Source organism: Heteronotia binoei, chromosome 2 (assembly GCF_032191835.1).
Source record: "Heteronotia binoei isolate CCM8104 ecotype False Entrance Well chromosome 2, APGP_CSIRO_Hbin_v1, whole genome shotgun sequence".
Lineage (NCBI taxonomy): Eukaryota > Metazoa > Chordata > Lepidosauria > Squamata > Gekkonidae > Heteronotia > Heteronotia binoei.
In genome coordinates this window covers 150447169-150465042 of record NC_083224.1, presented here as the reverse complement: position 1 = coordinate 150465042, position 17874 = coordinate 150447169, and positions in this window count along the sequence as shown.

Below are 17874 nucleotides of genomic sequence, written 5' to 3'. Positions count from 1 at the left end.
TTTGTGGCTTACTTATCTCATTTTTGAATTGGGAGAGCCGAGCTTAAAAATGAAATTATTTCCCAGAAGTCATATTCAGATTGTACACTATGTTTACATTTTCAGTGCACATCATTAATTATGACTTATGAATATGTACTGGTCCTTTCATTTCTGTCCTTTAACATTTTTGCAGCTATTTCTTTTTTTCAGTGTCTATATTTTTAAAGAGACCTGTTTACTCCAGTCTTCCACAACTATTTTGCCTTTCAATTGATTTGCACTATTGACTTTCTACATGTAGTTGTGTATGTAGCTATGTGTTGAAAGGACTAGTGCGAAAGGGAAGTACAGATGGTCATCTGGCAACCCCTCTCAGTGATTGTGGCTGCACTATTTTCAGCACCCATAACAATGCACATTTGCCAACATGTCCCATAGAAGAGAAAGCAAGCCAAGTTTAGTTTAGCATGTAAATGTCCAGTATGTCTAGCATAGGTACAAGGAATATCATGCAAAATCATACACTGAACATTTTCTTTAACTTGCACTGCCTTATGCTGAACCAGATCATTGGTCTATGTAATTCAGGGCACATTCTGACACCCAGCATCTGCACTAGGTCTCAATCAGAGGGTACTTCCAGTTTTTCTACCTGAGATCCTTTAACTGAAAATTATGGCTTTATACCTAGGATTTTCTGCAGGGCTAAGCATGCAGTCTGCTTCTGAGTTATTGCTCTTCCCCCATAATGAGATTTAATTGAATGTGAAGTAGATTGCAAGGCTTCTTGTATCAAGGAAGAGCTCTCCCACCCCCAAATGTATTGTGATTTATTCAATTTGCCATTATTCAAACCAGTTTGCCATTATTCATCATCTCTGTCTCCAGTACTTGTCTATTTCATCTCTGCTTTAGAAAGGCCAAGAAATAAAAAAGGAAATACGAGTATGGTTTTCTCCTGTAACAATGTGTACTATATTGGGATAGAATATTTCAGTATTCACAGTTAGATCAAGGCTAGCCCTTATGTAAGTGCCATTGATATTAGTGGGGGGAAGTTATTAATTTTGTGGAAAAGCACCTGGAGTATAAATCCATCTGGCATTTTCTGTGTCTGTATAGCTCTGAAGGAAAGTTAAGTAGATGTTTAGTACTAAAAGTGTAAGTATTATACAAGATGTTCATATTCTCAATTCTGGTGCTGGACAGAGGCTGAATTCTTCTGAGCTGCTTCCACACCAAGGATTTCCTATGTTCCAGCCACCTGCCTAGTGCATGTTTTTTCATGTTTCCACATGACATCATTCTCTATTGTGCATAGACTGCTAGCTTGTCCTTTCCACAAAAACAACAGCCCCCCAGTTTATTTTAAATCTGTCACAAACGGCATTTCCTGTGCAGGATGCTATCAACAGGAGCAGTTTCTTGGGTCTGAAGGGGAATCAGTGCAATTGCAGGACCTTGGTGAACTGCTTGTCAGTTATTCTATTCATTTGGTGCTGATTGCAAATGGCCAGTCCCTGGAAACAATGAGCAAAACAGAATCGCCTGCCTTTTAGACAGAGGAAGGGGAATCATCAGAGACTCTGCAATAAGAACAGTTTTTTAAAAAGGTTGTTAAGGATATTGCTTTATTCCTATCTAGAAATACTCATGCTCAGTTAAAAAAAAACAACCAGAAAAAAACCCCTCCACAGAGCCTGCATTTTAGGGAGGGTGAGAGTGGGGATCACCATCTGTGTCTATAAATCCATGAAAGTTTGTTTAAAAGGTATTGCATTCTGTGTAGTCTTGCACTCTAGAATGCAAAGTGGTTCTAAACCACTGCCCAGCAGCTATATGTAGCACTGCTCACTGTACCTTATTCCTTGTCTGAAGAAGTGTGCATGCACATGAAAGCTTACATTCTGAATAAAATTTTGTTGGTCTTAAAGGCGCTACTGGACTCCTATTTTGTTCTGTTGCTAAAGACCAACATGGCTGCCCACCTAGATCTATTTTAATGAATTTTTTAAATAAAATCATTTTTCAAGGATACCTCTATATTTATCTTCTGCGCTTTCCCTTTCCTCTGTAGTTTCCCTTCTGCCTTCAAGTTTTCTTGCCCCCAGAGGTAGGTTGGCCATTATAGCTACTGGGAAACTTCCAGGTGGGCCAATGGCCTACCCCCCCCCCCTCGAGGCATGAAACAAAATGTTCTGCCAGGAGATCAGTTGGTCTAGCAAACTTTTTTCCTTCCCCATGCTGTGACCCCTACATTTGTAAATGAAGGGCACCTTGCTACCTTTGGGACAGAGCATCTTCAGTAGAGCTACTAACCTCAAGATGGAGCCTAGAGTTCTTGTGCTGATCCAGCCCAGGGAGGGATGGCTGGGGAAAGAGACAAGCAGTACATGGCCCAAGCAAGCAGAATGTAGCCAGGTTCCCAGCCCAGAGAAGGCAGCACCCTACCTCAGATAGGCTGGGCACATCTGCCTGCAACTTATCAGAGCCTGGTTTAGCATACTGATGGACATACATAAGTTTGGCAGAGCAGTGGGAAGTGCCCAGTCTAGCCATGCAAACTGTAAGGTTGCCTGGCTTTTTCTTCTCTCTTTTCCCCTCTTTTCTGGGGGTGTGGCCAGGCTGGGATGTGGGGCAACCCCTTGTCTACAGCTATATTTCCCTCTTGGTTTGGGTCTGCTTTCCCCTACCTGATAAGTACAGGAGAAATGACCCATGGAAAACACCTTTGGGGCTTCTCATCATGCTCCTTATCTCAGCAGCAGGATAACTTTCCATACTCTTCCTTTGGCTGGACCCTCCACACAATTTAACCACAAATAACCTGGTGGATGTTCTGCTGGAGGGTTTTCTGTTTATTCTGGAGCCTTGTGTGTCAGTAGCACATTTAGTGAGTTTTGTATATGTACAGTCCCTTGAGTTGACGCAACTGACATGTCTTAAGAGGATTCTCCTCCTCAGACCTTTAGTGCAAGTGGGGACATCTCAAATGATCTTCTTCGTGGTCTCTGTGCAGTCCCACACATGGGTTTTCCTATCAGGACGAACCCTACCTCGGAGATTTTAAATAGCTAGCCTAGGCGTTATTTTTGGCGCGCACTCCCTCCCGCTCTGGGGAGCAGGCATCCACTGCGCATGCCTGTAGCGCGAGGGAGGCGCCCAACCCACTCAGTTTCTTTCCAACCGCCGCCCGGGATAGTCCTACCTCGTTGCGCTCCTCACTTACCTCAGATATCTAGCCTTCGTTTTCCTCAAGTTTCCTCTTCTTTCATCCTTCGCTATTTCTTCATATTCTTATCTTCAAAAAAAAAAAAAAAAAGATTTAGATAAATATCTTCCCCGCTTTTTCCTCAGACCTCCCTTCCCCCACCCCCACCCCCCCCCCGGGCGTATGGAAGGAAGGGACAGTAAAATAACTTTCAAAAGGTGCTCGCGCTGTAGGGCGAAAATCCCTACATCGGACGGGCATTCGCTTTGCTTGTTCTGTTTGGGAGAATCCCATAAAGTGGACGCCTGTGCGCACTGCCTTCAATTTTGCAAACAGGCGCGAAAAAACAGAGCCGCTAGACTCAGAAGCCACTTAATGGAGTCTGTGCTCCAGCCTGATATGTCGCAATCTTCGTCAGCAAGTAAGTCGCCTCCCCTACTGACTCCCCAAGGGGACGGCGCAAGGTCGGCAGCTTCAGTGGCCATTGCTCCCAGCAAGCATAAGTCCGGCGATGCCGCGAAAGCCGGCGACGGCGCGAGAACGTCAGAACAAACGGCCGCGGCGACTAAACCAAAGGGCGGGAAGCACACTAAGAAACATAAGCATTCCGACCCGAAGGGCCAGAAGGATTCGAGAAAACCGTCCGATCCGAAGGCTCCGCGGAAACCGACAGACCCGAAGGACCCGAAGATTCCGAAGGACTCGAGAAAATCCTCCGAACAACAGAATGAGCCTGAGACGCAATGCGAGCCTTCCACTCCCGGATCCGACACCCAGGAAGTGACCACCCCGGCTACGGAGTCGCCGCACCAGCAGACGGAAGAAGTTATTCCCATTCCGTCCCGATCCCCTTCCCCGCATGGATCCATGCTAGACCCTGCGCTGGAGCCGATTCGAGACCCGCAACAGTGGACTCGACACCACATCAATCCTAGATCGTTCCGCGATATGTCGAATCCCATCCAGTACAAACATGATGCTTACAGGTACTTCGATGCGCATCGGCTCCCAGCCAGGTCTCCCAGCATGGAGAGATATAGGTACCATCATGCGCGTTTCCCGGAGAGATCCCCTAGTAGAGGGAGGGACCGCCATCGCTACAACCCGAGATCTCGGTCCCCATCCATGTCCCCGAGGCGACGCCATTATGCTTCAAGGTCTCCTTCCATCGAATCCCATGCATGCTGCGGATACCATCATTCTCGGTACCGAACCGATTATCACATGAACCCATCCAAGGAAGCGACTCCTGTCCAACGGAGCAAGCAACCACCGAGACAGCCGTCTCCGACTCCTTCCACTTCGACTTCTAAACCTAGGGGTGCGATTCCAGTGGAACCCAAAAGCACGACTCCAACCAGACCGGACCTACCTGAACCCGAACCTGACTCTGATGCTGAATCCGAAGCTCAATCATCGGATTCGATACAGTCCATGTCCCCTGGGTCCCCTGCTTCAGATATCGCCAAGCCCGCGGATTTGTCACCTTCCGAAGGGGCAAAGACATACCTGGACTTGATTGCCAATATGGCCTCTGCACTTAACGTAACTCTTACTTCGGATGCACCCAAGGTGACAGACGTGGTACACGACCTGGTGCACTCAGATTTACCTGCTGGTTCCTTTCTGCCGATGCTGCCGGTACACCTAGAAGCCATCAAAGAAGCTTGGGACAACCCAGCCTCCATTCCCCCGACTTCAAAACGAATCGAATCCCTTTATAGGATCCAAGCACCGGATTCGAAATTTTTATTTAGCCATCCAGCACCGAATTCTCTGATAGTGCATTCATCTTCTAAAACCAAACAGACCCGCCACCCGGTACCCCCTGAGAAGGAAGGCAGGAAGTTAGATACTCTTGGAAGGAAAATGTATTCAATCTCGACGGCAACTGCCAAGATCAACAATTACCTAGCATACTTCGCCGCGTATTCCCACAATATCTCCTCCCAACTGAATACGCTAGTCTCTGCCCTGCCTGAGCCCTCCCAGAAACAAGCCTGCAAGCTACTTCAGGAGCTCAACAGGATTTCAAAGCAACAGATAAACACCATCCGTCACTCTGTGGGGTGCACTTCCAAGGCGATGGCCGCCTCCATTGCCCTAAGACGACATGCTTGGCTTCGATCCTCTTCGTTGCAGCCTGATCTAAAATTCAAGATAGAAGACCTTCCCTTCGATGGCCAAGGTCTCTTTAATGCCACAACGGACGATATACTGTCCACCGTGGATGACAGCCGCAAACGAGCGAAAAGATTGGGGGTAGCCCAACAGCAGCAACAACAACAGAGCTATAAGCCCAGATCATGGAAACCAACCCCCTTCAAACGTTCCAGATCCCCTCGACAATCTGAATACTGGAAACGTAAAGCTCCTCCTCCAAAGCAATCCTTTAACCAGAGACAGCAGAGACCACAACCACCTAAAAAGGCTGCATCTTCATCGAAGCAGTCTCTTTGACTTTCTACCTCTACCACTTCAGCACGTCTCCAGGCTTCTTCCATTTCTCGACAATTGGCAACAAATAACCACAGACAAATGGGTTCTGAACATTATTTTGAGGGGCTACTCCATAGAGTTCCAAGCACCACCAAAAAGACATCATTTTGTTTCCACTCCCCCATCACCTTCCCTTCAGGAAGAAATAGACACCTTAACAGCCAAAGCGGCTATAGAGCCTGTCCCAGTCCAGTATCATCGGACAGGTTTTTATTCCAGGTACTTTCTAGTCCCGAAAAGGGATGGGGGACAGCGCCCGATTCTGGATCTAAGAGCCCTAAACAAATTCATCCGCCACAGAAAATTCAGAATGATCACCTTACAATCGATTCTGCCATTAATCCCCAGAAACTCCTGGATGGCACTGGTAGATTTACAGGACGCATACTTCCACCTGACAATACACCAATGCCACAGGAAGTTTCTGCGTTTCGCCGTTGGCAACAACCACTACCAGTTCCGAGCTCTGCCCTTCGGACTTTCCACGGCACCACGGACATTCACAAAATGTATGGCGGTTATTGCAGCGTACCTCAGGCAACGCGGCGTTGCAACCTACCCATACATAGACGATTGGCTCCTTGTGGGAGCTTCAAGGACACAGTTGATGAAGGACATTTCCATCACACTTGCGCTCCTAGCAAACCTGGGCCTCCAGGTCAATCATCAAAAGTCACACCTTACCCCAACTCAAGACATTCAGTTTATTGGGGCTCGTTTGTGCACCACGGACCACAAGGCGTATCTTCCTGTGGACAGGATATCCTCCATTCAGACGCTGGCCACACAAATAATGCAACAACCCAAACAAGCGGCCTTCAACATTCAGCGCATGTTAGGACTTATGGCAGCCACAACGGCAGTTCTGACACACGCAAGACTACGCATGCGAACCCTACAAATCTGGTTCGTCCGCGCGTTTCGACCCCAACACCAATCTCAAGGAACGGTCCTCACTGTTCCGAGCCACATCCTCCCTTCGCTCGAATGGTGGACAGTTCGAGCTCACCTGCTTGCGGGAATGCCCTTTTTACGGCCAAGTCCATCAGCAGTGGTTACAACAGACGCCTCGAGATGGGGCTGGGGAGCTCATCTCGACGTACTCACGGTCCAGGGGCAATGGACACCGTACGAACAGTCGCTCCACATCAATTGCTTAGAGCTTCTAGCTGTTCACAGAGCGTTAAAATCGTTCCTTCCATCTCTTCAAGGCCTACACGTACAGATCGCCTCAGACAATGTGGCGACGGTTTTTTATATAAACAGGCAAGGAGGGACAGCATCCACCCGCCTTTGCAAAAGAGCAATGCACCTGTGGCATTGGAGTATTGCCCATCAGATTCACCTCACTGCGGTACATCTTCCTGGCATACAGAATGTTCAAGCGGACAGACTGAGCAGATATTCCATCAACGACCACGAGTGGTCACTCCACCGGTCATACCTTCTGCCAGTATTCCGGAAATTCGGAACTCCGTCAATAGATGCGTTTGCTGCACCAGACAATGCACAGTGTGCGATCTTTTTTATGAGAGGTCCGCCCTCACAACAGTCTGCAGGGGATGCCTTCATACAGACGTGGACCGGTCCACTACACTTCCTCTTCCCTCCCTTTCCGTTAATAACACGGTGCATACAGAAAATTCAACTGGACAACACAGATTGCATTCTCGTGACGCCATGGTGGCCACGTCAGCCATGGTTCACAACCCTTCTCCTCCTGTCAGAAAGCACTTACCATCACTTCCCTCTGGCACACAACCTCCTGTCCCAACAGAACGGCAGGGTTCTGCACCACGACCCGAACAGACTTCGCCTGACGGCCTGGAGGATATGTTCTCAGACTTTCCTGAAGGAGTAAGACACGTTCTCCTTAATGCAAGGAAACCGTCAACAAGGAAGTCATATTCCATGAAATGGAAAAGGTTTTCCATCTACGCTACCAAGCATAATTTCAGACCCTCCTCGGCTTCCATGCCTCAAATCTTAGCATATACACTGCATTTGTCAGAAAAGGGCCTTACGTACTCCTCTCTGAAGGTGCACCTGGCAGCAATCTCAGCTTTTCACCCGCATGTACAGGGTCGAACTGTCTTCTCACACCCTGCTGCGAAATCCTTCTTAAAGGGAATCTTACATTTGCACCCACCACTACGGCAAATGTATCCTAGCTGGAGTTTGTCACTAGTGCTTAGCCAACTAGTAAAACCACCTTTTGAACCTATGGCTACGATACCACTTCACCTCCTCTCATGGAAAACGGTTCTTTTAGTTGCACTCACCTCTGCTAAAAGAGCAAGTGATCTCTGCGCGTTCAGAGCGGACTCGCCTTACACCATGTTTCACCATGATAAGGTGGTGTTACGGCCAGATCCCGCTTTCTTACCGAAGGTGGTCTCCGCATTCCATCTGCATAGAACCACTACCTTACCTGCCTTTTTCCAACGGCCTACGGATAAGGGCCAAGAAGCCCTACACTGTCTAGACGTGAGAAGAGCACTCGCCTACTATATAGATCGAACTGCATCGTTCCGCACAGACTCCAGACTTTTCGTGGCCTACGGCCGCCGTCATAAGGGAAAAAAGATATCTACGCAGAGACTATCAAAGTGGTTGGTTGCTGCTATAGAGCTGTGCTACAAGCTCGCGAAGCAACCAGTTCCATCTGCCATAAGAGCTCATTCTACAAGAGCTTTGTCAACGTCATCTGCCCTTGCCAGGGGTGTATCCATGGAGGACATTTGCGCTGCTGCCGCTTGGTCTTCCTCCTCGACCTTCGCCACGCACTACGCTTTGGACGTTCGTGCTAGGCGGGATGCATCCTTTGGACAGGCAGTTCTTCGCTCCATCTTTGACTAAGAAGCTGGTCCGGGCTTGGTGAGTAGTTACTTACCTTATAGCCTATAATGTGCTGCCTATGTTGCACTAACCTTTGCACTATTTTTTCCTCCAACTCTAGTGCCAGCACCCACCGCCTTGCAGATCAGCTTATCAGTCACCCATGTGTGGGACTGCACAGAGACCACGAAGAAGATAAACAGGTTACTCACCTGTAATTGATGATCTTCGAGTGGTCATCTGTGCAGTCACACACGCCCGCCCAGCCGTCCCCGCTGCTGGCTACTTGTCTTATATATCCGCGCTCCTATTATGTCAGCGGCGGGGAAAGAAACTGAGTGGGTTGGGCGCCTCCCTCGCGCTACAGGCATGCGCAGTGGATGCCTGCTCCCCAGAGCGGGAGGGAGTGCGCGCCAAAAATAACGCCTAGGCTAGCTATTTAAAATCTCCGAGGTAGGGTTCGTCCTGATAGGAAAACCCATGTGTGTGACTGCACAGATGACCACTCGAAGATCATCAATTACAGGTGAGTAACCTGTTTTTTCCTCTAAGCTGCAGAGTCTTGTGAGCAAAAATTCTACTTTGTGAGCTACTGGCATTAAAGTTGTGAGCTATTGCATAAATTATTGTGCTCTGGAGTCATCCTTCCTGAGCTAAGACAAATGTGTGAGCTGGAGGCTAAAAATCTGTGAGCTAGCTCACGCTAACTTAGCTTAGAGGAAACACGACATCTCCATCTTCTCTTGAATGTTAACTGGGAGGCTGAATCACAGCCTATGATTTATTTCACAAAAGGTTTAATTGTACCTTGTATTTTTTGAAAATTGTATTTCTTATTAAAAATTGATAGCCTTAAGTTGTGGATGGGCCCCCTTTGTCTCCTGGCAACCAATATTTTTAGACTCAGTTTGCCACTGATCTTGAGCTGCCTGGAGTCTCTACTTCAGGGGCAATTATGAAGAGCCAGGCTACCACGGATAACCACACTGGTGTGGAAGCAGCTGCTTTCTTTCCTGAAGAGGTAGCTGATGTTGCTGTTACAGCACTTACCATACAATGGAAGGATAGGATAACTAGAATAAGTTCTGCCATTCCAAATGGGTGATTATCATAGTGTTGATAAAATCCACCACCTGTTCAACAGGAGGCACCACACACTCAGTTCAGCATGCTAGATGCAACTTTCCCCTCTGCATAGTACTGTTCCATATGCAGAGGTGGCAGTCTATGTCAGAAAACCTCCTTCTGGGTGTAGATGATCCTCAGTGAATTGGAATGTAATTTTGTCTCCTATGTGATGCAAAACCTCAACTGTTCTCAAATGTATAAATATGATGGTTGAAGTTGTTTTGGAGTTCATCAAACTTTAATGAGCTTTGTAATTCTTTTAATGTTCTCAATTTTGAAGCATATGGTAGATGTCATTTTAATCTAGGCAAGTTTATGTAATGAGACGATACTTTAAAAAAAACCCTCTTTATAAGTTCGTATGGTAGACAGACACCTCCAGCATTTCATCTACCACTCTGTATTATTTTGAAATGTCTTTCTGAAATCAAATCAATATTTTCTATGTTTCAGATGGGAACATCTGCCTATGTGACATTTAAGAAACTACAATGAAACACAAATGCATAAGAATGTGCAAAGGAAAGCAGGGCACATTTATGCAATAATCATGAGAATATGGTATCATAAATGGATCAGGATACAGCAGTGTTTCTTAAATTGTTCGTACATGCAGAACACCCTGTGGATGTATAAGGGTACTTTTGACTTTTATACTTTAGAATATCTAGAGGTCTTTATTGTGGCCCACACAGGATAAATATATCCAGGAGTACTGAGCATTTACCCAGCTGTCTGTGTCTGAGATGAGTGGTAACTAGACACAGGACTTTTTCTATATTAGCATTTTGCTTTTGGAATGCCCTCCATGAGGCTTGCCTGGCAGGCAAAAACATCCTGGGCTGTTTTTATCTACATTATTGTAGGCTGCTCAATGGGTGCTTTATTCCAGTTATATTTCCATAACTTGTTTTTAGTCATTTGTTTTATTATTTATTATTCTTGTGGGTTTATTCTATTGTGTTTACTTTGTTAGCTGCCTTAAACAGGTCTCTGGAGAGATGGCACATACCTCTGTCTGGCTGCCTCTCCTCATCTCTATCTATCCTCTGTCTATCTAATACTATCTAATACTGCTCATACAGATATCGCCTTAAGTAGAAATTAAAATTAAAAAAGAAAAGGCCTTACTTAATGTTATTTCCCCGGTATTTAATGATTGCTTCTATAAATTTTGCTACCAAAAGGGTGATGGTATTTATAAATAAATAATACTTTTTAAAAAAGCATCCTTTCCATAAGGATATTCATTTCAGGGAACAAAACGTTGAATTAGACTGTCCATTCCCATAGTCATAAAGACTTCTAATAAGTTCTAATAAGCTTCTAATAAGTTCATTTAAGATCCTGAACTTATTAGAAGCTTTGCTGATATATTTGAGCCTGTTACTATAAATGGCAAAGTTTGAGGCTGATGAAAGTCCTTTCTGACATGCCCTATTCTTATGACTGGATTGAGAAAATTCTTTACAACACACAGATTGTGCTATTTGTACATTAAGTAAAATGAGCCCCAACACAAAGATGCTGGAACCTCATTGCAACTGCCTAAAAGTATCTCTTCATTTGCCAGGCAAGAAGTGTTGATTACTTGTTCTAAGGAGCTTGATTATCTGTCAGCTCTAGAGATAATAACAGACACTTTGTGCATTGATCTTCTATCACTTGCTTAATTTGTTACTCACTGTTCTTAAATTGTCCAAATCAAAATAGCCATTCAGCATAAGCAAATGCCTTGAGTTTTTCTGCTTAATTTGACATATTTTAAAAGAGCATGATGTTCTTCAGACATTTGGAGGAGAACATGAAAGTAGATGTCAACCTGATTCTGTCAAAGCAAATGCTCTTGTCTCCCCACTGACTTTAAAGAATATGTGGACATCTTGTGTTCAGGCAAGTAATTGGCACTTTTAAGAGGTTGTCCTCTATGAGCTAAGTTGACAGCTAATTTGCATGTACTATAGGCGTGTTCTTTTGGAAAGATAGGCAAAACCCTTTGGGTTTACAGGCCAGGAAAAAAAATGGGAATATATCAAGATATCAGCCATTTTGTATCCAAGGTGAGAGTTCTAAATGGAAAAGCAACATCAGGGTTTGACCTTGGAGGTCAGTTTGTACCAACCAAGCTGATAGTTGATCTGGGAAGCAGTCAATCGGGCATGTAAGGAGCCTGGAACTAGGTCATGGTGGTATCTGGTCCCCGCTGAGCTTGTAGTTGCACACCATTCACTGGCCATTTGCAGTAGTGGCACTGACGTATAGTAAAGAGCAGGTCAACAGCTCCATCCTTGGGTAGGTCAGTATATTGCTTTCAAGTCCCATGATTCCTGGTTTCTCTTTTTTGAAACACTGAATCTGGAATAACAATAGCCTAATAGAATGAAATAAATGTGGTTTTTTGCTCAAATCACTCTTAGCCCCGCCCCCCCAAGCTTATTTCTATCTGTACTTCATTTTTTTCTGGCAATCAATCTGTTTAAATATATAGCCTATTACAAAATGTCTAGGGAATGATTATGTGCAAATATGGACTTCATTCACTTTCTTCCCCCTGCCCCAAATTTGCAGCCTAACTTGATAGGACCAGGCTTCTGTACTCAGAGGTTAAAGAGTGGTAAGGATATTTTTCCCATCTCCAAAACAATATTCATGGATGGAATGATGATATTAATGGTGATCTGCCCCTGCAACCTGATGGTTCCGACTGGTTTTCAGATAGCACCGAGGGATTTTCTTGTAGTTCTGTTGATGCCCTGGTTGACCTCTGGAAAAAGGTCAGTTCTCAGAAGCTAAGCAGGATCAGGCCTAATCAGTGGATGGGAGACCACCAAGGAAGGCTAAGACTGGTGCACGGGCAGGCAATGGCAAATCACCCGTGAATGTTTTTTTGCCTTGAAAACACCATGCAGTAATTATAAGCCAGCTGCAGTTTTATGGCCCCCCCCCCAAAAAAGTTTGCAGTCTTAGGGACCTTAAGTTGGCTTGAAAGGCAGCACAGAAATCCTTTAAATATGTATTTTTAAAAATCAATCAATCGTTTTATTTATATCCCGCCCTCCCCGCCAAAGCAGGCTCAGGGCGGCTAACAGCATTAAATCAGTACAATAGGTTATGCAATAATATTTAAAAACAATAACTAATTAACAATTTAATTAAATTCTAAAATTGATAAAATTAACATTGTGGTGCTATTTCAGCAGTTGGTAAAAATCACTTAAGCAGTCTCTCTATCTTTTAATCGGTGAAGGCCATCCTGAAGAAGATGGTCTTGCAGGCCCTGCGGAACTGTTCAAAGTCCCGCAGGGCCCGCACTTCTTCCGGGAGCTGGTTCCATAGGTGTGGAGCTACAACGGAAAAAGCCCGCGTGCAGGTACTCTGTAGTTTTGTTTCCTTCGGCCCAGGGATAGTCAGCAGGTTCTTCCCTGCTGACCTGCTGATCTCAGTGCTCTTTGGGGTTCATATGGGGAAAGACGGTCCCTCAGGTAGGCAGGTCCTCGGTCATATAGGGCTTTAGAGGTAATAACCAGCACTTTGTAGCGAATCCGGTATGTAACTGGCAACCAGTGCAGTCCGCGTAGCCCTGGCTGTATGTGCTCCCATTTTGGGAGCCCTAGTAATAGCCTAGCCGCCGTGTTCTGCACCAGCTGCAGTTTCCAGGTTCGGCACAGAGGCAGCCCCATGTAGAGGGCATTACAGTAATCCAGTCTCGAGGTGACCATTGCATGAATCACTGTTGCTAGGTCCCGGCGCTCTAGGAAGGGGGCCAACTGCCTTGCCCACCTTAGATGGAAGAAGGCTGACTTAGCAGTGGCTGCTATCTGGGCCTCCATTGATAGTGAAGGTTCCAGTAGAACTCCCAAGCTCCTGACCCGTCAAAAACCGGGAGAGGTATTTCCCTCCCCAGAGCGCCCTGACCCACGCAAAGCACTTCTGTCTTCGTCGGATTCAGCTTCAACCCACTCAGCCTTAGCCAAGTTGCCATGGCCTGCAGTGCCAGGTCTAAATTCCCTGGGACGCAGCCAGGCCGGCCATCCATTAGCAGATAGAGCTGGGTGTCATCTACATATTGGTGACACCCAAGCCTGTACCTCCGGGCAATCTGGGCAAGGGGGCGCATATAGATATTAAATAGCATTGGTGAGAGAACTGCTCCCTGGGGCACCCCACAATCTAGTGTGCGCCTCTGGGACAGCTCACCCCCTATTGCCACCCTTTGTCCCCGATCCTCGAGGAAAGAGGAGAGCCATTGTAAAGCCTAACCCCTACGTTGGCGAGGCGGCGGGTCAGTAGCCGATGGTCAACCGTGTCGAACGCGGCCGACAGATCTAACAGCATCAGCACCGCCACACCACCTCGATCCAGATGCTGCTGGATGTCATCCACTAAGGCGACCTGCACTGTCTCCATCCCGTGACCTGGACGAAAGCTGGACTGGCAAGGGTCTAGGATGGAAGCGTCATCTAGAAAACCCTGTAACTGCAACGCCGTTGCCCTCTCAATAATTTTACCTAAAAACGGTAAATTAGAAACCGGTCGGTAGTTTGCCAATTCGGCCGGATCTGCTGTACTTTTTTTCAGGAGGGGGGCGGACCATAGCCTCTTTCAAGGGTGCTTGAAAATGCCCCTCCAGGAGGGATCTATTTATGATGTCCCGTAAAGGACATCTAAGCTCCCTCTGGCAAGATTTAATTAGCCAAGAGGGGCACGGGTCCAGATCGCAAGTTGTTGGGCATGCAGAGGAGAGAATTCCATCAACTTCCTCCAGGCTGAGTGGGTCAAAGTGTTCCAGAACTAAACCGGAAGACAGGCACAGAGCCTCCAGTTCATGTACTGTATCCAATGTGATGGGAAAGTCCTGGCAGAGCGACATGATTTTGTCTGCAAAAAATTTCGCAAAAGCCTCGCAGCCTATTTCTAATTCTTTAACATTTGGCCTGCCTTGATGCAGTGTAGTTAAGTATCTGATTATTCTAAACAAATGTGCCAGGCGCAAATTTGCAGACGCAATCCTGGCCGCGAAGTAATCTTTCTTCGCGGCCTTAACTGCCATCTCATAAGACCTCATAAACGTTCTATTGGATGTTCTCGTCACTTCGTCATGAGTGCGCCGCCACTGCCTCTCTAGTTGTCTGAGCCCTTGTTTCAGCTGGCATAACTCCAAGGTATACCATGGAGCCAGCCTCACATGAGGGCACAGAGGGCGTCGGGGAGCGCCCTGGACAGCCGATCTTGCCAGGCATCGACCAGGACGTCAAGGGAATTGCCAGGGGGCCAGGGATCCCATAGGGCCATTTGAAACCGTTCCGGGTCCATCAGGCTCCGCGGGCAAGCCAAAATAGGCTCTCCGCCCTTACAGGGTTGGGGCAGCATCTCCATACGGGCCTTGAGAGCTAGGTGATCCGACCACGGCACCGTCTCCATCGCGATATCGTTCACCCGAATCCCGGACGCAAAGATCAAGTCTAGTATGTGCCCTGCCTGGTGCGTAGGAGTCGTAACAAATTGAGAGAGTCCTAGTGTCATAATGGAAGACACTAGATCCATTGCCCAATTGGAGGCCGCGTCGTCAGCATGGACATTGAAGTCACCCAGGACCATAAGCCCTGGGTACTCCAACGCCCAGCCTGCCACCGCCTCCATCAGGGATGGTAAGGCACTGGCTGGTGCGTTAGGCGGACGGTACACCAGCCAGATCGCCAACCCCTCTCCAACATCCCACACCAGACCGGCACATTCAATACCATTGATCGTTGGGGCCAGGAGAGCCCGGAAGGCGTAACCCTCCTGTATGAATAACGCCACCCCTCTCCCCCGCCCGCTAATCCGTGATTGGTGAAAGACTGAGTAACCCAAGGGGGTCATCTGGGAGAGAGCCACCATCCCCCCCTCTTGCACCCTGGTCTCGGTCACGCAAGCCAGGTCCACATCCTGCCGAAGCAGGAATTCCCTAAGGATCTTGGTCTTATTGTTTACGGACCTGGCTTTGCATAACACCAGTGACGGAGGCGGGCAATTCCTCTTGGCCCCACTACCTGTCACCGTTGGGATGGGAAGTAGACTGGAGGGGGGCCGAGCACTGTTTTGTCTCCACCTCCTTCCCTTGCACTTCTGTCTATTCCCACCATCATACCTTCCCCTCCCCAGGAGCACTGGAATCCCCTGGCCAGGCATCTACACCTATGCCCTGGTATGATCTTATTAATAATAATAGGGTGGCCGCACCCACCTAACTGAGTTGTCTCAATCTACAGCCTAAATCCCTAGCACACCCTCAACCTTCAGTCCCCTGGTTATCCGACTCACTGTAATTTAGTCGAATTTAATTAATATCAGAACCCACCCTTCTCCCTCTAATTGATTAGTCAAATTAATTCTTTCTTTCTTAGCACATTAATAAAATCCCCCCATTCCTATGTCCCAACTTAATGTGCTAATATAAATAAATCAGTAAATCAATATGCATTTAAATATATAAATACATAGTAAAATCCAATTGCTAATCAAGTTACATAATCTCTAATTAAATTAATAATATTTCCCATTAGTGGTCAGTAAGGTCTTCAGTCCAACAAGGTAAGAGTCCAGGATACTGAATTAGTGAGGTAGATTAGGATGTTGTTCTTAAGGTGCTATCGTTAAAATTAAAATTAAAGTGCCAGTGCTTGCAGGTGTCCGTGGTGTTCTTAAAGTGCGGGTGCAGTTCTTAAAGTGCGGATGGCACTCACAGCCTAGGTGGCCCGGGGGGGGAGGGAGGGTGCACGGAGGGGTGGAACCTTCCCCGCTCTCTCCCAGCTGCCTAGATGGATCCCTGCAACCTCAGTTAGGAAGCTACAGCCCCGTTGGCACCACCTCCGACTGTTCCACGGCCCCTGTGCACAGTCTGGGCTTCCTGACATCTGAACCCCGTACAAAGCTTTGCAGCCGGGAAAAACTCCCAGCTACCGGCCCAGCCGCTCCTTGCCGGCATCCGCGGGGGTGAGGGATGAAAAGATAAGGATGGGGATGAGTGGGGGAGGGCAAGGGACGGAGATTGGGATGTTCACCGAGGCCAACACCCCGGGACCAATCCACCACTCCGCCCACTCACAGCCCCCCCAAAGGGCTCCCAGCCTCTGTCTGCCTCCATCTGCGGTGGCCACCGGCTTCACCGCACACTCTGCTCACCGCTCGCACCTTTCGTCGCACCGGCCCACACTGCACTCCTCTCTCCGGCGTTGGCTCGGTCCCTCCCACACTCCAGCCCGCGGCCATGCCCTGGCTTCACCTCGGCGTCGGTCAGACGACAGCAGTGCTCCTCCCACAGCGGGCGCCAAGGGTCGCCGCCACCGCCGCCACCTCTATCGTCTTGTAAGTTGAGTCTTCAGTTAGTGTCCAGTGTTTAGTCTGCTGTTGATAGCTTGTTGTTGTAGCTAAAGTTGTTACAGATATCAGCACCTAGACTTCTACCGCCGTCACCATCTTCCAATTCAAAAGTAGCTTGTCATTGCCTGCCTCTGTGTCATGCCTCTGGTATTCCTTCCAAATACCAGCCAGGACCGACTATTAGTAACTAGTGATAGTGCTGCAAAAGATGTTAATGATAATAGTAACATTTATATAGTCATTTACAGCCTGCCTTTCTTACTAAGATGGATTACACAGCAAGAGAAAATTTAGATCAACCAGAATGGGATATGCATGGCCATCTGACCTGCTGATCCAGTGAATTTAGAGGGAGGTATTTGTGTATTTGTGAATTTCCTGCATTTTGCAGCGGGTTGGACTAGATGACCCTGGGGGTTCCTTCCAACTCTATGATTCTATACCTAATAAACAGTACAATAGAGCTTTGGGTTGCAGAAATCTGACAGTGAGCAGGAATCTGATCTGAGCTGAAACCTGGTTGACACAAAGCATAAGCATGTGCAGAAGTTACATAGTAGAATCATAGTTATAGCTGCAAACCATTAATATTAGACACTATAGTGCAGTTCTTACTTCTTACTTCCCTACTTCTTACTTACTTCCCTACTTCTTAACTAAACCATCTTTTTAAAAAATATTTCATTACAGTGTAGTTTTGTGCAAACAACAAAAGCTCCTGAATAATTAATTTTTCATAGCTTGGTATTTATAAATTAAGTTCTGCCAGGAAGAAAGTGGGGAAGCATCCAGACATACTAGCAAGAATGTCATCTCTCCTCCTGGTAGCATACTTAGATCTTTTTTCCAAGATG